Source organism: Jaculus jaculus, chromosome 3 (assembly GCF_020740685.1).
Source record: "Jaculus jaculus isolate mJacJac1 chromosome 3, mJacJac1.mat.Y.cur, whole genome shotgun sequence".
NCBI lineage: Eukaryota > Metazoa > Chordata > Mammalia > Rodentia > Dipodidae > Jaculus > Jaculus jaculus.
In genome coordinates this window covers 14,782,407-14,802,235 of record NC_059104.1, presented here as the reverse complement: position 1 = coordinate 14,802,235, position 19,829 = coordinate 14,782,407, and the positions used below count along the sequence as shown (strand labels likewise).

Genomic DNA, 19,829 nt, shown 5'->3' with positions numbered 1-19,829 from the left:
TTCTCTCTATGTGTGCAAATAAATAAATAAATAAATAAATAATTTTTTTAATCCTTTGAAAAAAATCATTAAAAGAACTGGAGTTGTAGCTCAGTGGTAAAATGCTTGCCTCATGTACAAGGTCCTAAAATTCAATCCTCCAATATAGGAAAGAAATAAGCCGATTCAGGAAGATCAGCTAAGAAGTCTTCAGTAGTGAAGGTGAAATACTGACATCTCGGACAGAGCTGTATTCATACAGATGGAACAAAGTGAAATGTTTAAGTATTCAGGTGTTCCACCTGACAGATTTTGATAATGGGTTTCAAATGGTGGTTGAGGGGGAGTATCAAGAAAAACTACCAGGTATTGGGCTTGTACAACTGAATAAGTACCATGTCACCTGTCATAGGAATTGTGCAAGGCCGCCTGCTAAATGCAATGACCAAGGTAGAAATAGCTGTGAGCATCTCTAGCATTTAGTAAGCATTTCCCATGGTTTAGCTTCTGCGTGTTTGTTCTGTACACATTATGTTAATTAGTAGCGGATGTGAACTCTGCTTTCTGAGATGGTAAAATCAACTCGGGCATGATAGCCACACAAGGCTACCTTGTAAGGATTTAAACAGTCTGGTGCAATGAAGACTTAAGACGGCTTTTTGAACATCAGAGAAGCTAATGTCCACAGAAGAAAGGAGATGCGACCCGAGCCCTACAGATTGGGTAAGTAGCGAGGGAGGTTCACTTAGGAGAAATGTGGAGGCAAAGCTAACTTCAAAGGGAAGGGGCAGATTTTGAAGGACCTTGAAAGTCTGTAATTCAGATTTTATTAGAGGGAAGGGCTGGAGTATGAAAGGAACATGATGTTACAAGACCTGAGAAAACCTGTCTGGCAACAGGGACGACCAAAGCTGAAGAGGCCTGAGTAACCAGAGGCCATTAATTAGCTTTTATGTCACACAGGTCAACGTTCTGCACTAGCTGGGAAGGAAAACCTACAAGACTTAATTTCCTTGGGTGAGAATGAGGGTCAAAGATGACTGAAGTTTCAGGAATAAGATTAGAAGAATGAGAGTTGCAGGCCAACTCAGAGGGAGATCAGGAAGAGGAGAATCATAAATCTGGGATCACTGGGGGGTGTGTGGTATATGAATATTTCAAAGTCATTCTCTACCTGTTTGACCAGAACTAGTTTATAGCACAGGAAAGGTTACAAATTATAATATTGGATGGATTTGTCAAGAAATGGAAATGAAGCCAGGCATGGTGGCGCACACCTTTAATCCCAGCACTTGGGAGTCAGAAGTAGGAGGATCGCTGTGAGTTCGAGGCCACCCTGAGACTCCATAATGAATTCCAGGTCAGCCTGGGCCAGAGTGAGATCCTACCTTGAAAAACAAACAACAACAACAACAACAACAACAACAAAAACAAAAAGAAAAACAAAAGAAAGAAAAAAGAAAAAGAAACGGAAATGAGTATTAATGATTAGAATCATGAAAAATAAAAACATGGGGTTTTCTTGAAAGGAATAGTCCCCAAGTCACATGAAGTGTTATATTTGTAAGATGCAATTGGAAAGATATAAAGAAGTTATTACAATCTGCCAGGTTACTTTATTCCAGATGCATTGCTTATTTAAAAAAAAAAATTAAGAGTTGGGTTCAACCTTTCAGATGAATAGGGGCTTTGTTCGTCCTCAAGCTAGGCAGGGAACCATCATACTTAATTTTGTAAATTCAAAATGTTGTGCTTAGTGGAAAGAAAATGTGTGGTCATTGTGTCTTTCTAAATGCCATGTTTTTGTTTTTGTTTTCAAAGCATGCAGAAATGCTGTGGACTGGTATAAATAAATAAATAAATAAATAAGTAAATAAATAAATAGAATAACCATTCCAGTTCTCTTTTCCTGCCCTATCTTGAGGAACCCTAGTACCTCCTAGAATATCTTTTGCAGAGTGAGACCTGGTGGTTCCTCTCAGATCACCTGCCACTTGTATTCAGCACTGTACACTTTCCAGTAATCATTACTTAATTAATGACAATGTGGGTCTCTGAATGGGAAACTATGAAATGGTAACTAAGACGGTTAGGGCACATCTAATCCTCTCCAGGGTGCCTGCCAAGATCACAAAGGGTAATGTATAGATATCAGTGTTATTGTTCTGCATTCCCTAATTGAAGTCCCCAGTGCTCTGGAAACTTAGATAAAAGATATATGGGTTCCGGTAATTGAAAGAAAAAAAAAAAAACAACACACCAATAAAAAAAAAAAACAAAAAACTGTGTGCACCAGGGCTGCAAGCATGTTCTGATTTTGCAAGTTCTCTGTAAATTGCATGTAAATGTTTCATAAGGTATTACTTCCCATGGCAGACATTGATTGAACTGCTTTTTTTTCCCCCCCTTTTATAAAAAATATACATATCTCAGGGTTGAGGAATTGGCTCCACAGTTAAAGGCACTTGCTTGCAAAGCGTGAAGGCCTGGGTTCAAATCCCCAGCACCCACATAAAGCCAGATGCGCACAGTGGCGCGCGCGTCTAGAGCTTATTTTGCAGTGGCCAAAGGCCCCGGCGTACCCACGCGTGCTCCCTCTAATGAACATTTTTAAAACTACCACCCATTATCTGTCTACGTCCACATACTTCGTGGAAGGGTCTAGGGGACTGAAGCGTCGGGGCCACCAGCGCGGATGCCCGGGGCATGTGTGCGGAGTTTTCGAAAGTGTTCCGTTTACGACGCAGCTCGGATCTCCGGGATGAGGGGGGTGGTGGGGGTGGCCGGCTCGCGTCTTCTCCCTGCGCAGCCCCCTCGCCTCGGCTCTTCCCGTGACGCGCCACTCGGCTCTCGGCGCTACGACGGATGGCTTTTCTTCGGGAGAGGGAAATTCCTCCTTTCATCAGTATGGACGCGACACAGCTGTGTCGCCGTGTCGGCCGTCCAATCAGCGCCCGTCTCCGGCCGGGAGGGCTGACGAGCCGGCCGCGGATTGGCTGGCGGCGGCGGGGCGGGGCCTGCGGGGCGCAGAGGCAGGGCTGCGGCTCCCAGCAACGGAGTTGGGACCGGGTCTGCTTCATCATCCCGGGCAGAGGCTCCTCCAGCGCCGGCGCGGGGCGGCGGGCGGCGGCGGCGGCGGCGGCGGCGGGGGGACGCGAGCTGCGCGCGGGGAAGCCCCTGGCTCAGGATGCGGGAGGGCGCCAGCCTCGGCCGCTCGCCTCTGCCAGATGTTGCGGCTACTGGACGGGGGAAGGACCAGCAGAGCTAAACCAGGTAGGAGAGCCCACCGGTTTTTGCATTGATTGTTAATGACTATTACGCTGTGTGCATGTAGTATTACTATTATTATTAGTGGAATTTTTCTTTTTTTTTTTAAAAAAAAGAGTTTGCTGCAGTGCGCTGCACTCCCCTGTGTGTGTGCTCCGGGAAGCCCGGGGGAGACCCGGGGAGCCCACTAATTCAAGTGTTAACACTTGCAGGGAACCCTGGACTTTTTTTTTTTTTTTTTTTTTTTACGTAACGTTTTGATTTGAGATCAAGAAATGTCAGAGCTTGGATTCTTAACACCGCCTGTTTGGGGTGGAGGCGCGAAGCTGAGTTTTTTTGTTTTATTTTATTTTATTTTATTTTTCCAAAGGGATTCTGTTTGTTAATGTTTTTATATTTTTATTTTTAAAATTCCTCCATTTGAAAATCTCTGGCACATTCTCATTTTCGTGTGGTACCGAATGCCCCCCCCCCCCACCGCTATCGTTAGCTCCGGAATAAAAGTTTCCATCGGGCTTAGTTTATGAAAACACACTTGTAATTAAGAATTTGAAAAAAAAAATATATATATATATATACATGCAGCGGATCATCATCGCTTGAATGTTTTGGGCCCCAAATAGGTCTATTTATGGGACATTAGGGACCACCCTAGCTCTACAATAGGGTTTAATTGGGGTTCAAAAGCACATTTTTAAACAACCAAGCAAGAGGTAGCTTTCTGGCAAGTTTTAGATACCCCCACTGCAATGTTTACGTTTCTTTTCCTGGCACGTCTGAGCCTTTGTCTAGAGCTTAAAAGTGGAACCATTATATTCAAAAGTAAAGCTGGCTTAATAATGCTTACTGCAATTATCCGACCTGTATGCATTTTTAATGAGAACACACAGCCAGCAGAGTAATTTAATGAGAGCAGGCTAGCTTTTAAAGCCGTGCTTTCACTCTGCCGAACCAGATCAACTTTCTTGTCGAGAAGCAGCAGTGAGACACGATGGAGATTTATTTTTAACACACTTGGCCCAGGAGTAGGGAAGGATCTGTGTGTTAAAGAATTCTTTCTGCCCTTTTCCGTTTTAAATTCCTGCCAGGCATGAGGAAACTGTGCTTTTTTTTTTGTTAGGCCTGGGGAAGCATGTGTTTACAATAAATGTGTAACATTTTTAGAATAGTTAGCAAGCAGTGAAGCGAAGGAAAAAAAAAAAAAAAGGACTTTGCTAACCACTATCGCCGCGAATGTTTTTTAAGAAGCATTACTGTCCGTTGGTTAGAAAGACAAAAGCAAAAAGGGAGATTATGTATTGATTGAGGAATATGTGTATTTAGAAAACAGTAAAGGGGGGGGGGAAGCAGAGGTTATTTTTACAATCTACATAGAGGAACTTTTCTTTAGCTCCATAGGGTTTGGAGAGACGGTGGTGTTCATTTTTAAATCAGGGCAGTGCCACGTAGATTCTTCTAGACACACTGTTTGTACTTCAAGGAGAAGTGCAGGACACTAGCCCAGAACTTCTGACGTCATCCTCCAACTATTTCTGCTGTGTGTTCTTTTATTCAGCTCTTGGGGAGGAATATGTGTGTGTGCATGCGTGTGTGTGTGTGTGCGTGCGTGTGTGTGTGTGTGTGCGCGTGTGTGTGTCTGGGCACATTCGAACTCTAGGCTGGCAGGACTGGAGTTCCATCTTTACATTTCAGCCTGCATGCGGCCCGTCAGGTTTCGGTTTGCGGTAGAGGACGGAGGTGGACAGTTTGTTGGGCCCAACATTTTATTTTCATGCCAGGATAGACTGGTGGGATCCAAAGGAAAAGAGAAAGAAGCTTTGGGTCTCTGGTAAGGGAAGGAAGGAGATTTTTAAGGGCTTTCAGGTAGGGGAAGGGAAAGACTGCGCTGCTGAGGTAGGGTCCTTGCATGGCATGTGTGTGATTTAGGGGGATAGGGGTAGGAAAGACCCCCTGTGACTGTCACTCAAGGTCACTTAAACCTATTGAACTTTGAACTCCTTTGGGGAAATGGGGCTTGGATGTCCATTCTGCCCAGGGCCACAGGTGAGGCAGTAAGACTTGGCCAGTTTCCATAAGGGTCCGCAGGGTTATCTGGACCTGGGTATAAGCTGGTGGGGGGAGTGGATTGAAGAAAGACGAGACAGCTTTCTTGAAATCTAAAACAGCTCATCCATCCCCCTTATAAATAGGACATCTTCTACCTGCCTGGCTGCCGGCCTGGCAGCACAGGTTTTCTGCAGGGTTCTGGCTTAGCTGGTGCAAAGCTGTAAGGAGCCTCACTCTTGCTTTTTTTCCTTTTTTTTTTTCTTTGCTGCCTGGCCTTACTTCCCCCTTGGTACAGCTCGGTCAGTGTGGCCAGCCACCTGTGTGGACCTTCCCAGAGTCTCTATCCCCAGCTCCCCTAGAGTCATTATCTAGAGTCCATGTTATGCCAAGTTCAAGGTTGGTTGCGAAGGCGGAGACAGCTGCTTTTGTAGATAAAGCGCCATGTCCTAGGGCAGATAGCTCAAAGGAAGTGAAGTACAATAGTGTTGGCTGTTCACCCAGAGTCATCGTGCCACTCTTGATCGTAGAAATCAGAGGAAAGGTTAAGCATTTACTGAGGAGCCATTTAAGAAAGAATTTCAGTTAGAACACATTTGGAGTTCATGGGAGTTTCCAGTGTTAGTTTGGGTCCCTGTCCTGGCTACTTTGAGCAAGTACCTACCTTATTAAAAAAAAAAAAAAAGAAAGAAAGAAACCTCAATTTATCTTCTTTAAAGCCCTGAGGAATACTTGCTATACTTTCTCTTAGGAGACCTTGACCTTACATGAAAAAAAAAAAATGTGTATCTGTTGGCACAGTGAGCTATCTCAACTACAGGGGGAGGGAAGAAAGCTCAGGATTAAGAAATTGTTTGGCAGTGCCTTCTGTATTAAGATACATAATCACAGCTCTAAAACTCTTTGGTCGGCAAGTTTCATGTCATTATTTTAAGGGTATGTATCCTTAGCTTAACAAATGCAATTTCCAAGAAAATGAGAGCATCGTTGTTTTTGTTTTCTACATCTGTTCTCATCTAATATTCTAGAAGCCTTGCTAGCAGATTGTTCCAGCAGTAGTCCTCATAGTGCTCAAGGCATTTAGTGCTTATTTATTTATTTATTTATTTATTTATTTACTTTAACTTTTGTATTGAATTTGTGAAAGTGGAGTGGATACGAGAGAAAAATCAGAGGAAAGGAGGAAATCGTAGATAGACTGGTCATGAAGCTTTCCTGCTGAAGGGCCTGCCTCCTCTGCTCGTTGTTTTAATTTGCTGTTGCTATGGTGAAAACAAATCAATATCACATGGCTACCAGCCAGTCGGGGCGCTCGCTCGGGGTGCGCCATAGAGATCCAAGAGCAGGTACTCGAGAGTCCAAGCAAGAAATGGGAGAACAGGATTTCGATACTGAGCTTAAAAGAGAATTCCTTCTAGTTCTCCTCTTCTCGGAATGCATTTCCTCCTCCTCCTTCCTGCATTCTCCAGATAACCAGCAAAGGGCAGAATGGCTTGTTTACATTTAGCAAAATAAAACCGTTGCGATGTGGAAGTAGGTAGGGGGGTACTGCAAAGGGATGAAGGAGGGAATGGCAAGAGGGTAGAGTGAAGGATGTGTTGGTTGCTGGAAAATGGATCTTGGGAGCACTTCCACGGAGAACTATACCTCAGAGCTGATGATAGGGTTGGAAAGAGCTCTCATTGCCACACACAGAAGCCTGGCAAGGAGGAAGCCCGCAGGCGGCGGAGGAAGGAGGCCGGAGCCTCCAAGCCACACAAAAAGCCTCTGGTCAAAAGTCCAGCCAGGTTAGCACAGAACCCCAAGGTCATGGCCCAACGGGGTGAGGACCCTTTCCCCTTTTGACCAGAGCAGCAGAGGCCCTGTCTGAGGGCGTAGTGAACAAAGAGTGGCAGAGACTATAAAGAGACACCAGCCCAGGCATCCTTTCTGGAATGATCTACCGAATGGGTTGGATATTGATGCCTAGTGCTACGTAGAACAAGGAGTGGCATATTTTGTGCTTCGGGAGAATAAAACAGGGTGCTGCAGAGATGGCCCAGTGGTTAAGGGCACTTGCCTGAAAAGCCTTATGCTCCGGGTTTGCTTCCCCAGTGCCCATGGAAATCCAGATGACCAGTGGCACATGCATCTAGAGTTTGTTTACTGTGGCAGGAAGCCCTGGTACACCCATTTTCCCTCTCTCTGTGTCAGATAAACAAATAAGAATTTTTTTTTAAGAGAATAAAACAAGAGGGCTTAGCTGGGTTTTGCTGCACGCCTTTAAGCCCAGCACTCGTGAGGCAGAGGTAGGAGGGTCGCTGTGAGTTCAAGGCCACCCTGAGACTAAATAATGAATTCCAGGTCAGCCTGAGCTAGAGTGAGATCCTACCTCAAAAGAAAAAAAAAAAAAAGCTGTGTCTTTTTTTTTTCTTCCAATTTTTAAAAATACTTATTTATTTATTTGAGAGAGAGAGAAAGACAGAGAGAATGGGCACGCCAGGGCCTCCAGCCACTGCAAACGAACTCCAGATGCATGCGTCCCTAGTGCCTCTGGCTTACATGGCTCTAGAGAGTTGAACCAGGATCCTTTGGCTTTGCAGGCAAACACCTTACTGCTAGGCCATCTCTCAGCCCGCCTTTTCCTCCAGTGTTTCACTGGGCTCGGGTTTTGTTTCTCTGGTTGGAAGTGTTCATTGCAGCTGTGGTAAGAGCTACAGTGTCCCAAGGAGTCAAAGGTGTCACTTAGCTGGTTTGCTCCAGGCCTCTAACTGCTGAGCTTTTTGTATTGGTGCTAGGCCCCGCCTCCACCACAGAGAGGGAAAACAGGTGTGAAAGGTAAGGCTTTTAATGCTTTTAATGAATCTGAGTTCCTGGCTGCTGGGCAGTTTTCAGCTGGCCTGTTCTGTCCCTTCAATATAATAAAAACGCTTGGTCATAAAAAATGGACTCAACAATGTACCTTAGTGCTTTGACAAAGACTGCATTGTCTAAGGCCTCCTCAGCCTTCTGTGAATCAGTCAACAAGTGTTTGTTAAGCACCCCTCGGGCCGGCTCTTGCCATTTGGTTAGCACTGCGGTACCTTGCTTAGTTACCTGAGTGCGTGTCACAGAATCCTACGGTCCTCGTAGAGAAGAGTTCACTAACGTCGTTGTTGGCTAATATTAATTTAGTATTGTTAATCTTGTGTTGAGGGTGTCCATGCAAAATATGAGTGACCATGGCCTGGGAACACCGATTTAGGTTACCCCAATTCTATGTTCCAATGTGTTAGCAATTTCATGACGGTTTTATAATTACAGAACAGAAGAAAGCCATAAATCAAGGCAGTTTTCAAATACACTGGCTGACACATCAGTAGGAGTTATAGCAAAGCAGGGGTGGATGTGTGTGGGGGGAATCTCTACCATAGGCCTCAGATGCTGCCTGATAGCATTCTTAGCCCTTGGGTTGGTGGAAGCTAGGAGTCTGTTAGTACATTCCACAAAGGTCACACCTGATCAACTGATAGTCACCTGGGTGATAGATCAGACACCGAAGTGGGCCACAAGTGGCTACTGAGGGGTTGAAGGTAGCCCAAGGTAATTTGGCTCTGACCTTGCAATATTGCATCTCTCTGGGGTTTTAGGTTTTGTACTTTCCTCACCCATGTTGCATTATCTAGTATTAACTGATGAACATATTGAAATATGACATGAACGATAGATAGGTGGAAGTGGTTGAAAAATCCAAAATAAAGGTGATTGAAAGAAGCCAGTGAAGTCTCAGATGCTAGAGTTTCAGGCCCAAAGTGACAGGAGACTGCGGGCAACATCGTTTATAAAGCCTTGAATGTCAGCTGATGAGCAAAAGGGAATATACCCCCTCCTGCTTCCGAGTGGCACCATGCCCCCAACATCTCCTGATTCAGTTAACACACCATTCCCATCACAACCAGGAAACGGATGCCTTACTCTTAAAGGACTGTAACCCCACCACGGTTTTTTTTTTTTTTTTTTTTTTTTTTTGTTTTTTTGTTTTTGAGGTAGGATCTCATTCTAGCCCAGGCTGACCTGGAACTCACTCTGTAGTCCGGGGCTGACCTCAAACTCACAGCAATCCTCCTACCTCAATTTTACCACGCCACCATGCCTAGCTGCGCAGACTTTTTTGTTATGTTTCGAGATTCGTTTCCCCCTTGGAAACATGTAAGTTTTCGTCGTCGTTGTTACTGGTTTGGGGGATATTTCCCCCTAACAGCCATTCTCTGGTCAAAGACGAGCTGTGAGGTTTTAGGACTCTGGGGTTGAACTGAGGAGGGGAGGAGGAGAATGTAGCCACACTTTAAAGCATTTGGTTTAGAACTTGGGCTCCAGTGGGCTGAAAAGCAGGGTCAAAGTTAGGAGCACCAGAGGGCAGGCAGGCTGTGGGATGGTAAGTCAACCACAGAGGGGAAAAAAAAAAAAAGGCCACTGGATGCCCTAAATACCTCTGGTCTGTATCCCCAGCAGTCCCCAATCCACAATAGTTAGGGAAGGATATACTTACAAACAAGATAAGAAGAGTTAAGTACACAGCGGTCTTCAGAAGGATAATTAGCATATGTGTAGCTCTTTCCACTTGACAAAGGCTTCCACTGGTTTTCTCTTCATTAACAGTTCAAATAGGGAGTTAAGGCTGTCAGATCCTAGCCTGGAGCCCTCAAGCTTGGGTGCCTCACTAAAGCTGCCCTAGGAGATGAGTTCTAACCCAGGTTTTCAAACTTTCATTCATTCATTCATTGACTGATTTAATTTTTTTTTATCCCCCAGTGGTTGATTGACTTGAATCTTGAGGTGCAGAAAAAAAAACATAGAAGTGTCCCAGGTGTGTGGATTCAGGCCACCATCTCCTGTCCCCAGATGCTTTCTGAGACAGCGTGTCATTTAGATTTCAGGAATTTGGGCCAAAAGGCAGAGCCCTGGGAGGTTGATTTTTTTTGTTTTTTTTTTTTTTTTCATTTCATACTGCTTGGGAGGCCTTGGGGACAAAACCTGTATGTTGGCTCTGCACCCCCAACCCAGCCACCCAGCTTCTAGAATGTGTACTTCATTAGGGGCTGTAAATGGTCTGCAGGCCCTGGGGTTAACCAAAGTCAACCAGAGCACCAAGGGTTCAGGCTTCTGGTTTCCCTGAGTACCTCTCACTGTGTCTCTGAAGGTTGCAGAAAGGTGTGTGGGAGGGGGAAGGGAGGGAGAGATTACTATTTTAGGGGTATATGTTATAAGCAAGGTGCTTTACACTCTCACCATGTGGTGTGTAGAAGAGCACAGGACAACATACAATCCATGTGATTCCCAGTTGGATGATAGAAGAAGACATTCCCAGGACCCACGTTAGCCAGATGCACAAGGGGGTGCACGCGTCTGGAGTTCCTTTGCAGTGGCTGGAGGCCCTGGCGCGCCCATTCTCTCTCTCTCTCTCTTCCTCTCTCTCTCTCTCTCTCTCTTTCTGCCTCTTTTCTTCACTCTCTCAAATATGTTAAAATAATAATTATAATAATAAAGACAAACCGAGTCAGTAACACACTGTATGACTCCCCAGATGTGACCCAGCCATTACTTAAATTCAGGCCCATAAGAGCCCCAAACTCTATGGGTAAACCTAAGTAGTTTTGGCTAAACGAATGGGAGAGACAAACAATTCATTTGCAGAAAGAACTAAACTGACAGGGTGGAAGTGAGAGGTCATTTATTTTAGAAATTTCACGTTGCCTACTGAGTGTCATATTGAATATGATAGTGAGGATAGCTTCTTACAATGTCTACAGAATTTCAGATTTTATGCTTATTATCCCCTTGAATGATCACCAAACCCACCCATTCCCATTTTAAAAAAAAATTAAGTGAAAACTGAAGTTGAGTGAATTTAAACAATATGCTAAAAATCTTATTAGCTCCCAAATGGAAAAGTTAAACCTATGGGAGTGCTATGCATCTAATCTCAAGTGACATGAATAATCATGTTGCAGCCTGACTTGGAGTTTTCTTGTAAGGCATGTTGCATAGAGAAGCAGAACCCAACCCTAGGAATTTTGGGAAGACAGTAATGTTTTTAATTAAGAGATTGAATTATTCTAAAAATCTATAAATTTCTGGCATCCTTAATGCAAACTTCAATTAATCATACTAAACGTATTGGTGAAGCCTATATTGTAGAAATGATTTAGCACTTAGAATTTTAATGCCCTGAGAGTGCAGATAAGAAGAGCTTTGCTTGGGTTGGAGTAATGCATAGGACTTTCTGGAGGAAAGGCTGCTTTCTCTGAGTCCAAATGGAAATATTTCCTCTACATCAGCTTTTCTAGTGTGGAATGTCCATACCCCAGGCCAAGAGCAAAATTATTTGTAAGCAAGGAAAGAGTTGAACTTACATCTCATATCTTACTTAGTTCAACCTTTTGTGATACCAATTTTTCACATATGTTTGATAATGTACAGCGCATATTAACATTGTTATGCAACCATGCCATTAGTAAGTAAGTAACTGTCCTTATAATGATCCTTTCTGCTACAAAGTACTTCTGTCATAAGGATGTATGGTTAAAGCTCGGGAAGGGGCTGGAGAGGTGGTTAATAGATAAGGCGCTTTCCTGCAAAGCCAAAGGACTCAGGTTCAATTTCCTAGTAACCATGTAAAGCCAGGAGCATAAGGTGGCGCAAGCGTTTGGAGTTCATTTGCAGTGGCTAGAGGCCTTGGTGTGCCAATTCTCTCCCTGTGTGTTTGCCTCACTTTCTCTCTCTCTCTCTCTCTCTTAAATAAATAAAAAATATTTTAAAAACTTTAAAAAAAAGATAAGTAAGCAATACTATTAAGCACCATGGCCCAGTCTCCTTGGATCCAAGGGGAAACAGTGTAGCTTTTTACACACATTTTCACCCTCCCTCGCGTGAGCATGAGCCTTGCCAGTGGTCCTCTTGGAGGCCAACATTGATTCACATTCATGTTTAGAGCCCCAGAACAGCGGGGTGCATAAGAGAACATTCATAGCTGTATCTTTCATATATATGTAGGTGACATTTGACAGAAAACAGAGCTTCAAAAGTTAGAGCCTCTGAAAACAGAAATCAAGACTTCTTCATCTGTCTTTCAAAATGCCTATTTTAGAGATGGTACTGGGTAGGACAGTAAATCCAGAGTGAATTATCCCCAGCACTGGCTGTCCAGTTCCCTAAGACCTAAGTATTCGTTTTTTCCCCCTAGATTTCTCAGATCTCAGTTGAAGGCAGCCATTAGGACTACAGGAAGATATACTCTAAAAAACTAGAAAGCGCTTGGAGGTGTGCAGATGGTGGATACCCTCCTGTCAGATGCCTCCAAGGACTAAACCAAACAGCACTGCTCAAACTTTCAACAAGCCTGTGCATTACCAGGGGATCTTATTAAAAATGTAGATTCTGATTCTGATTCAGCAGGTCTGGGGTGGGGCTGATAGCCTCTCTCTCTCTTTTTTTTTAATAAGCTCCCAGAGGATAATGATGGTGGTGCCCATCCTGAGCCTCTGGGATACAAGGGTCGCTTTGCAGACGTGATAACATGCAAAGGCTCGCCTGAGGAAGCTGTTCTAGGTGGGGGTGGTGGCTGGGCCCCAACGTCCTCATCCCAGGAGGCCTGTACAGGATGCTCAGGCTCCCGGAAGTTGGGGTTGGATTGATAACGTCCACCATCCTTGTACCAGAGTGGCTGCGGCTGAAAGCTTTTTATCTCCAGGGAAGGCTGGTGTGTCTGCATGTGTTGCAGAGATTCTTTTTTTTATTTTTCTCCCTAAGAAATACATGCATGGAGGGCTGATGGTGTAGCTCAGTGGGTAAACCACGCTTCCCATTACAAAGCCCGAGGACTAGAGAAATGGTACCTATGTAAAAACCAAGCATGGTGGCAACATGTTTGTGATCCCGGCACTGGCTAGGTGGAGACAGGAAGATCTCTGAGGGGTTGCTGGCTAGCTGGCCTGGCCAAATTGGTGGACTGTAGGTTCAGTGAGAGACTCTGTCTCAAAAAATAAAGGGCTGGCAAGCGGCACATGTTCTCTGTCATATGTGGATCCTAGCTACAGATGACTGGGCTTCTGCCGCGAGACAGAAAATACTTAGCAGCAGAGGCCAGTAAGTTAAAAAGGAGACATAAAGGGAAGAGAAAGGAAGGGAGGAGGGTACTTAATAGGTTGATATTGTATATATGTAAGTACAATGATTGTGATGGGGAGGTAATATGATGGAGAATGGAATTTCAAAGGGGAAAGTGTGGGGGGAGGAGAGAGGGAATTAACATGGGATTTTTTTTTATAATCATGGAAAATGCTAATAAAAATAAAAATAGAATAAAGGGCTGGGGAGATGGCTTAGTGATTAAAGCACTTGCCTGCAAAACCTAACTAAACTGGGTTCAATTTCCCAGTACCTACATTAAAAAAAAAAAAAAAAACAAAAACAACAAACAGGTGCACAAAGTGGCGCATGCATCTGGAGTTCGTTTGCAATGGCTAGAGGCCCGGATGTGACCATTCTCTACCCCTTCCCTGTCTGTCTCTGCTTGAAAATAAATAGATAAATAAACTTAAATTAAGAAAAGGAAAAAAGGAAAAGGGGGAGCATGAGGAAGACGACAGTAGTGACAGCCCTTGAGGCACAAGCCCAACTACCGACTTTGCATCCCTAGAAGCCATACAAAGCCAGTCGCATTGAACAGGTGTGTCTCCAGCGGCACAGGAGGGAGGGAGGCGGAGACAGGCGAATCCACAGCTCGCAAGCCAGAGAGCCTGTCAGGAGCAGCTGCGAGCTACAAGAGAGACTTCCTCAAAACCAGGGGGACGTCAAGGACTGACACAGGGGGTTGTGTTTCAACCTCCACCTGTCCCACGCCACGAGTGTGGGTGCATTCACACACCTGAACACGCCTCATACAAAATTCAGGTACAGTGGCTGAGGGAGATAAAGTTTCTGGACCGGTAGCTTCCGGTCGCACGTGTATATATGTGCGCACACACATACATCAGGAAATCAGTGCATTGGAAATCGTCTCTGTATTTTCTTTCTTTCTTTTTTTTTTTTTTTCCAGATGGTAAGCAGAACCAGGGTCCAAAAGGCCCACCCACTTCAGGTCCCTCGGCCTCAGTAAATTAGTTTGGGGAACTCTGACAAACTTATCCATCCCTTGAAGATCCATCCACTTGATCCCTTTGTCTCCTCATTCTTTGCAGACATTCTCTCCAAAGAATGACAAGTATATATGTCATATGCCATTAACATGACATTTGGTTCAAAGCCACACGATTGGAGCTGGAGAGATGGCTTAGTGGTTAAGGTGCTTGCCTGCAAAGCCAGAGGACCGGGTTTAGTTTTCAAGGACCCATGTAAGCTAGATGCACAAGGTGGCCCATGAGTCTGGAGTTCATTTGCAGCAGCTGGAGCCTCTGGTGTATCCATTGTCTCTCTGCCTCTTTCTCAATAAATAAAATAAAATAAAAACCCCACTAGATTATAAGTTACATGATATAAATGCAGCCATCATTAGAGTAGATTGCAGTTTCATGTAGTCACCTTGGCAAAAAGGGCAGGCCGGAGTGGAGAGCCCCGCCACCTTGTTACAGGTCTCCTATGTTGGGCTTCCATCTTTGCTCTCCCTCCCCGGGGCTGGTTCCTCTTCCTGTGCCTCTTACATGGCTCCGTCTTTCCTGGAGCCAGGAGTGGAACTGAACTGATTTAGAGGAAGTCTTCCCTGCCCGGATGCAGGGTCAGTCCCTACCCAGATGGCTGGGGGAAGGGAAGTGATGCATTTTTAATTGACCGATAACCTTTTAGGAATGAAGTAGAGCCAATGTCTATTGAGTTTATTGAGTGCCTACTGTATAGCATGCTCTGTGCACATCAATTCCATTAAGACATTCTGCAGAGAAAGTGAAGCTTAGTGAGGGAGTTACTTGCCAAGGTCACATGTTAAACGGGGCAGGGCAGGGACGAAACCCCTGGTAAGGTAGGACCCACCAAACACGTAGACCTCAGTCAGCAGTGCCTCCATTGGGTTTGCAGCAAATGGGATTCACTTCAGGAAAAGTCCCAGCATTGCAGGCTCTCACTAAATAGTTAAGTAGAAATGAAGTAAGCAACTGTGTCCTGTGCAGGCAGGTTGGCATTTAGCTAGGAGTCCCTCCTCAGGAAGGGTTGGTGCTCCTCTAGAGATGTTCAGCCTTGGTTTTTTTGTTTTTTTTTTTTTTTTTTTTCTTTTTGGGTTTTTCGAGGTAGTGTCTCACTCTAGCTCAGGCTGACCTGGAATTCACTATGGAGTCTCAGGGTGGCCTCAAACTCACGGCGATCCTCCTACCTCTGCTTCCCTAGTGCTGGGATTAAAGGTGTGCGCCACCACGCCCTGCTAAGTGTTTTTTTTTTTTTTTCTTTTCAGTTTTCATTGTATGTATGTCCTACACATGAAAAAAAAGCAGACTGGCCCACGACTGTAATCCCAGCAGAGAGGCAGAGGATTGCCATGAGTTCGAGGCCACCCTGAGACTACCTAGGGAATTCCAGGTCAGCTTGGGCTAGTGTTGAGACCCTACCTCGAAAAACCAAAAGGAAAAAAGCAAATGCCAGACCAGACGTAGATGTCATAAGTAAAAACTCATGAACTGCGAGACCTGTTCAAGGCTGAGAAGTTTCTGCTGCTGCTGTCTGAGAGAATCCTTCTAAACTCCTGTGAGTCTATGCGCTGGAGTTGTGGGTACAGGGGATGTACCCAAGGGTTCACAAAAGCTAGGCAAAGTGCTCTGCCACTGGCTGATATTATATCTTCACTCTTCCTTTACTTTTTTTTTTGTTTTTGTTTTTTTGAGGTAGGTTTTCACTATAGTTCAGGCTGACCTGGAATTCACTGTGGGGTCTTATTAGGGTGCCCTTGACCTTGTGGTGATCCTCCTACCTCTGCCTCCCGAGTGATTAAAGGCTTGCATGCCACCACGCCCAGCTCCTTTACTTTTTATTTTGAGGTAGAGTCTCACGTAAATCATCCATTCTGGCCTTGAACCCACTCAGTTCAAAGCTTGGCTTTCAACTTGGGATCTTCCTGCCTCAAGTAGCTGGGATTACAGATCTGTGTAACCAGACCTGGCTAAAACACCATTCTTCAGTCATCCCCTTTCATGAGCAGTGTACTTTCCTTCTAGACTACCACACCATTTGTTTCTCCAAAGTTGCTTGGGGCTGTCTGCTGTTTGACTTTTTTTTTTTTTTTCTTTCTTTGGGTTTTCGAGGTAGGGTCTCTCTCTAGCCCCGGGGTGACCTGGAATTCACTGTGTAGTCTCAGGGTGGCCTCGAACTCACGGTGATCCTCCTACCTCTACCTCCTGAGTGCTGGGATTAAAGGCGTGCGCCACCACGCTCTGCTCTGTTTGACCTCTGTTAAGGGAACCCTCCTTTCTTCTGTCTACCCAAAGCAAACCTACTAAATGGCCCCCATAGATGTTTTCTTCACACGTGACTCTTGAAGGCAGGATGGATTCCCCACTAAGGAAACACATCACTTAGGCCTTGGAGTTTCAGCTTCCTGGCAGCCAACACAAAGACCATCCCCTCAGGAAACAAAACAAGCCCTATCTCTCAAGTTTCCCTGGTTGGATTTTTTTTTTTTTTTTTTTTCCTTTAAAGTTCCATGGTGCAACCAGGCTGCAATTAAGACGCAGGATCAAAGGGACCGGCTGCCTCTGGGGATTCTGGGGCCACCAGACAGCTTTGGTCTTTTAACTATTTACTTCCCACGGCTGGCACACCAGCTGCTGCTGGCTTGCTCCTGGTACTCAGGTACCGCAGTGGGGCAGGGAGGAGGTTTTATTGCTGTGGGGAGAGACCCTTTCCACAATGCACACTTGGGAGTCAGAAAGGAAAATCTGAGAGCTCCCTGAGGGATGATCTGTCCCCCCAACAGCAGTTTCTTTTTCTGCTGAGTGGATCAACTCAATCCCCGGATTGAATGCAGCCATGACAGTTGGTCAGAAAGTTCTTCTCTGGGCTAAAATGAAGTGTCATTTTTTTTGTTTCTTTTTTGAGGTAGGGTCTCACTCTGGCCCAGGTTGACCTGGAATTCAATATGTTGGCCTCGAACTCACGGTGATCCTCCTACCTCTGCCTCCCGAGTGCTGGGATTGAAGGCATGCGCCACCACGCCCGGCTCTGAAGTGTCATTTTTGTAGCTTTCTGTCCACAGCCTTGCTCAGAATCAAGGGTGACTCTTAGCAGGCCTGTCCCCTCATCTGCTGGAGGTTGTCAGGCTCCCTTGGATGGGACCAATATGCCACCTCCCCCTTCTGCGGACTCTAATGCTATCTTTTAGGTAAACCAAACCTCAGTGGTAAGTTTTTCTGAAAGCTTTGCTCCTTCCTTGACCCTTAGGGCACAGAAAGGGCCGAGAAATGCGTGGGTACGTCCATTTCTCCGCAGCTCTGCTCAGGTCTGAAGGCAGTAAGAAGAACCCATGTGATGCTTTAACATTTCCTGTACCTCAGCAGCAGGCTATTGTCACCCTGGAAATGGCCCTCGCGGGTGATAGATGGACAGGTAGACAGATTTTGATGAGCGTACAGAGAGAGAGAGACAGAGAGAGAGAGAGAGAGAGGGGGGGGTATACAGTATCACACAGTTAGAATATCAGTCTGTTTTCAGAGATGAAGTCTAGATTTTTAGTTGCCATTCCTTTCACTGGTTTTGTTTCTCACTCCCTGTCCCCCACAGTGGCCTTTCCGCAGCCGTCCTCTGACCTCCTGGCTCCTCTGTGGCTCTGAGCACTGGGTCCTCAGCTCTTTAGAGGCATGCGCAGACACACGCTGTACCATCACTAGGTAGCAAGGTCACGGTCACAGACGGAGCTGTTTCATCCCGGCTCTGGGCAGCAGCGGGAGGCTGTGCTAACCTGTCTTCCTTGAAGCTGTAGGAAGGCTGTTCTCCCTTGGCTCTGCCCAGGACACCCTGAACAGACAGGCTGAGGGGGAGGGGGTGATCAAGCAGCTCTTCTCTGGGCCAGGTGTTAGCGTGCAGAAAAGCTGTTGTCTGCTAAAGCCTTTTAGACTCCGCTGTGAGGTAAGCTTTGTGATATGTGCTGGGAAAATCCTCAGGCCTGGTGTGTATCTGACGGATCACCAGGCCCCTGTTCTAGCATCCTGTTCCCTCCCCTCTCCCCTGCCTCTACCTTCTTGATCTCCCCTCTGGCCCTCACCCTCTCCCTCCCACTGCTACTTTTATCCAGTGTCCCCATCAAACCCTGCCCCACACTCTGCCCATGCTGAAAGTTTGCCTTTTCAACGAAAGCTGCCAATTTCTACATGACCACTAAAGGGCATGACTCTTCCCCCACCTCAGGCAGCAATTTACGTCAATACAACCCACAGCAGATTAAATAATTGATCAGCAAAAGTAACTGAAAGGAATGGTGAGTTCCAGAAGCGCTGACATCCGGGAACTCAATATTCAGAGCTGGAGAACGCGGGTGTTTTAATGCCACGCAGTGGATTTGGCTCCCGTAGCCAGGTGTGTGCTTGGGTCACGAGTTAACTGTCCTGAGGCTCTGGAGCTGGATTTGATGTTTTGATCTGAGCCTCCTAGTCTGATGGATTAGGAAAGGCAAGGAAACGGGTTAGTGTGGCCTGTGTGCCTCATTTGGTCAACAAAGTGGAGTCACTCACTCACTGAGGCTGCTTGAAGCCCTCTGTGGTCCCTTCTTATTTAAAAAAAAATATTTTAGGGCTGGAGGGATGGCTTAGTGGTTAAGGCATTTGCCTGCGAAGCCAAAGGATCCAGGTTCAGTTTCCTAGGACCCACGTAAACCAGATGAGCAAGGTGGTACATGCATCTGGAGTTCATTTATAGTGGCTGAAGGCCCTGGCATGCCCAGTCTCTTTCTCTCTGCCTGTTTTTCTCTCTGTGTGTCAAATAAATCAAATAAAAATAAAATTAGCCAGGCGTGGTGGCGCACGCCTTTAATCCCAGCACTCGGGAGGCAGAGGTAGGAGGATTGCTGTGAGTTCGAGGCCACCCTGAGACTCCATAGCGAATTCCAGGTCAGCCTGGGCTAGAGTGAGACCCTACCTCGTAAAACCAAAAAAAAAAAAAAATTAAATTAAATTAAAAATTATTTATTTATTTCTGTGTTTATTTGAGAGAGGGAAAAAGAGAGGGAGAATGGGCATGCCCCGGCATCTGGCTACTGCAAACAAATTCCAGACACATGCACCATCATGTACATCTGGCTTATGTGGGTAGTGGGGGAGTTGAACTTGGGTCCTTAGGCTTTGCAGGCAAGCACCTTAACTCCTGAGCCATCTCTCCAGCCCTGTGGTTCCTTCTTACTTGAAGCTTATTAGGTGGGGGCATCCACACAAGGGAGTGATGTTCCCATTGCAGTTTCTCAGAGTCAACAACAGAGTTAGGTCGGTGACACCATCTTACTCACTGGTTAAAAACAAAAAAGAAAAAAAAAATGAAAACCATATGCTCAGCACAGTACAGGCTCCGAGGGACATGTTGCCTCTGACTAATTGCTGTTCACCTATCCACATCCTTGC

At 45.5% G+C, this 19,829-nt stretch overlaps 1 protein-coding gene across 6 annotated transcripts in view; it reads left to right on the top strand.

Moving 5' to 3' along the window:
- The first annotated feature begins 3,125 nt into the window (after positions 1-3,125).
- The window catches only part of Mbnl2 (muscleblind like splicing regulator 2), a 193,507-nt gene continuing 176,803 nt past the window's right edge, over positions 3,126-19,829 (top strand). For all 6 annotated transcript variants that reach the window (XM_004651060.2, XM_004651061.2, XM_045146356.1 and 3 more), the window contains exon 1: positions 3,126-3,252. The gene's annotated coding sequence lies outside the window, so the exon portion shown is untranslated. The remainder of the gene's footprint in view (positions 3,253-19,829) is intronic.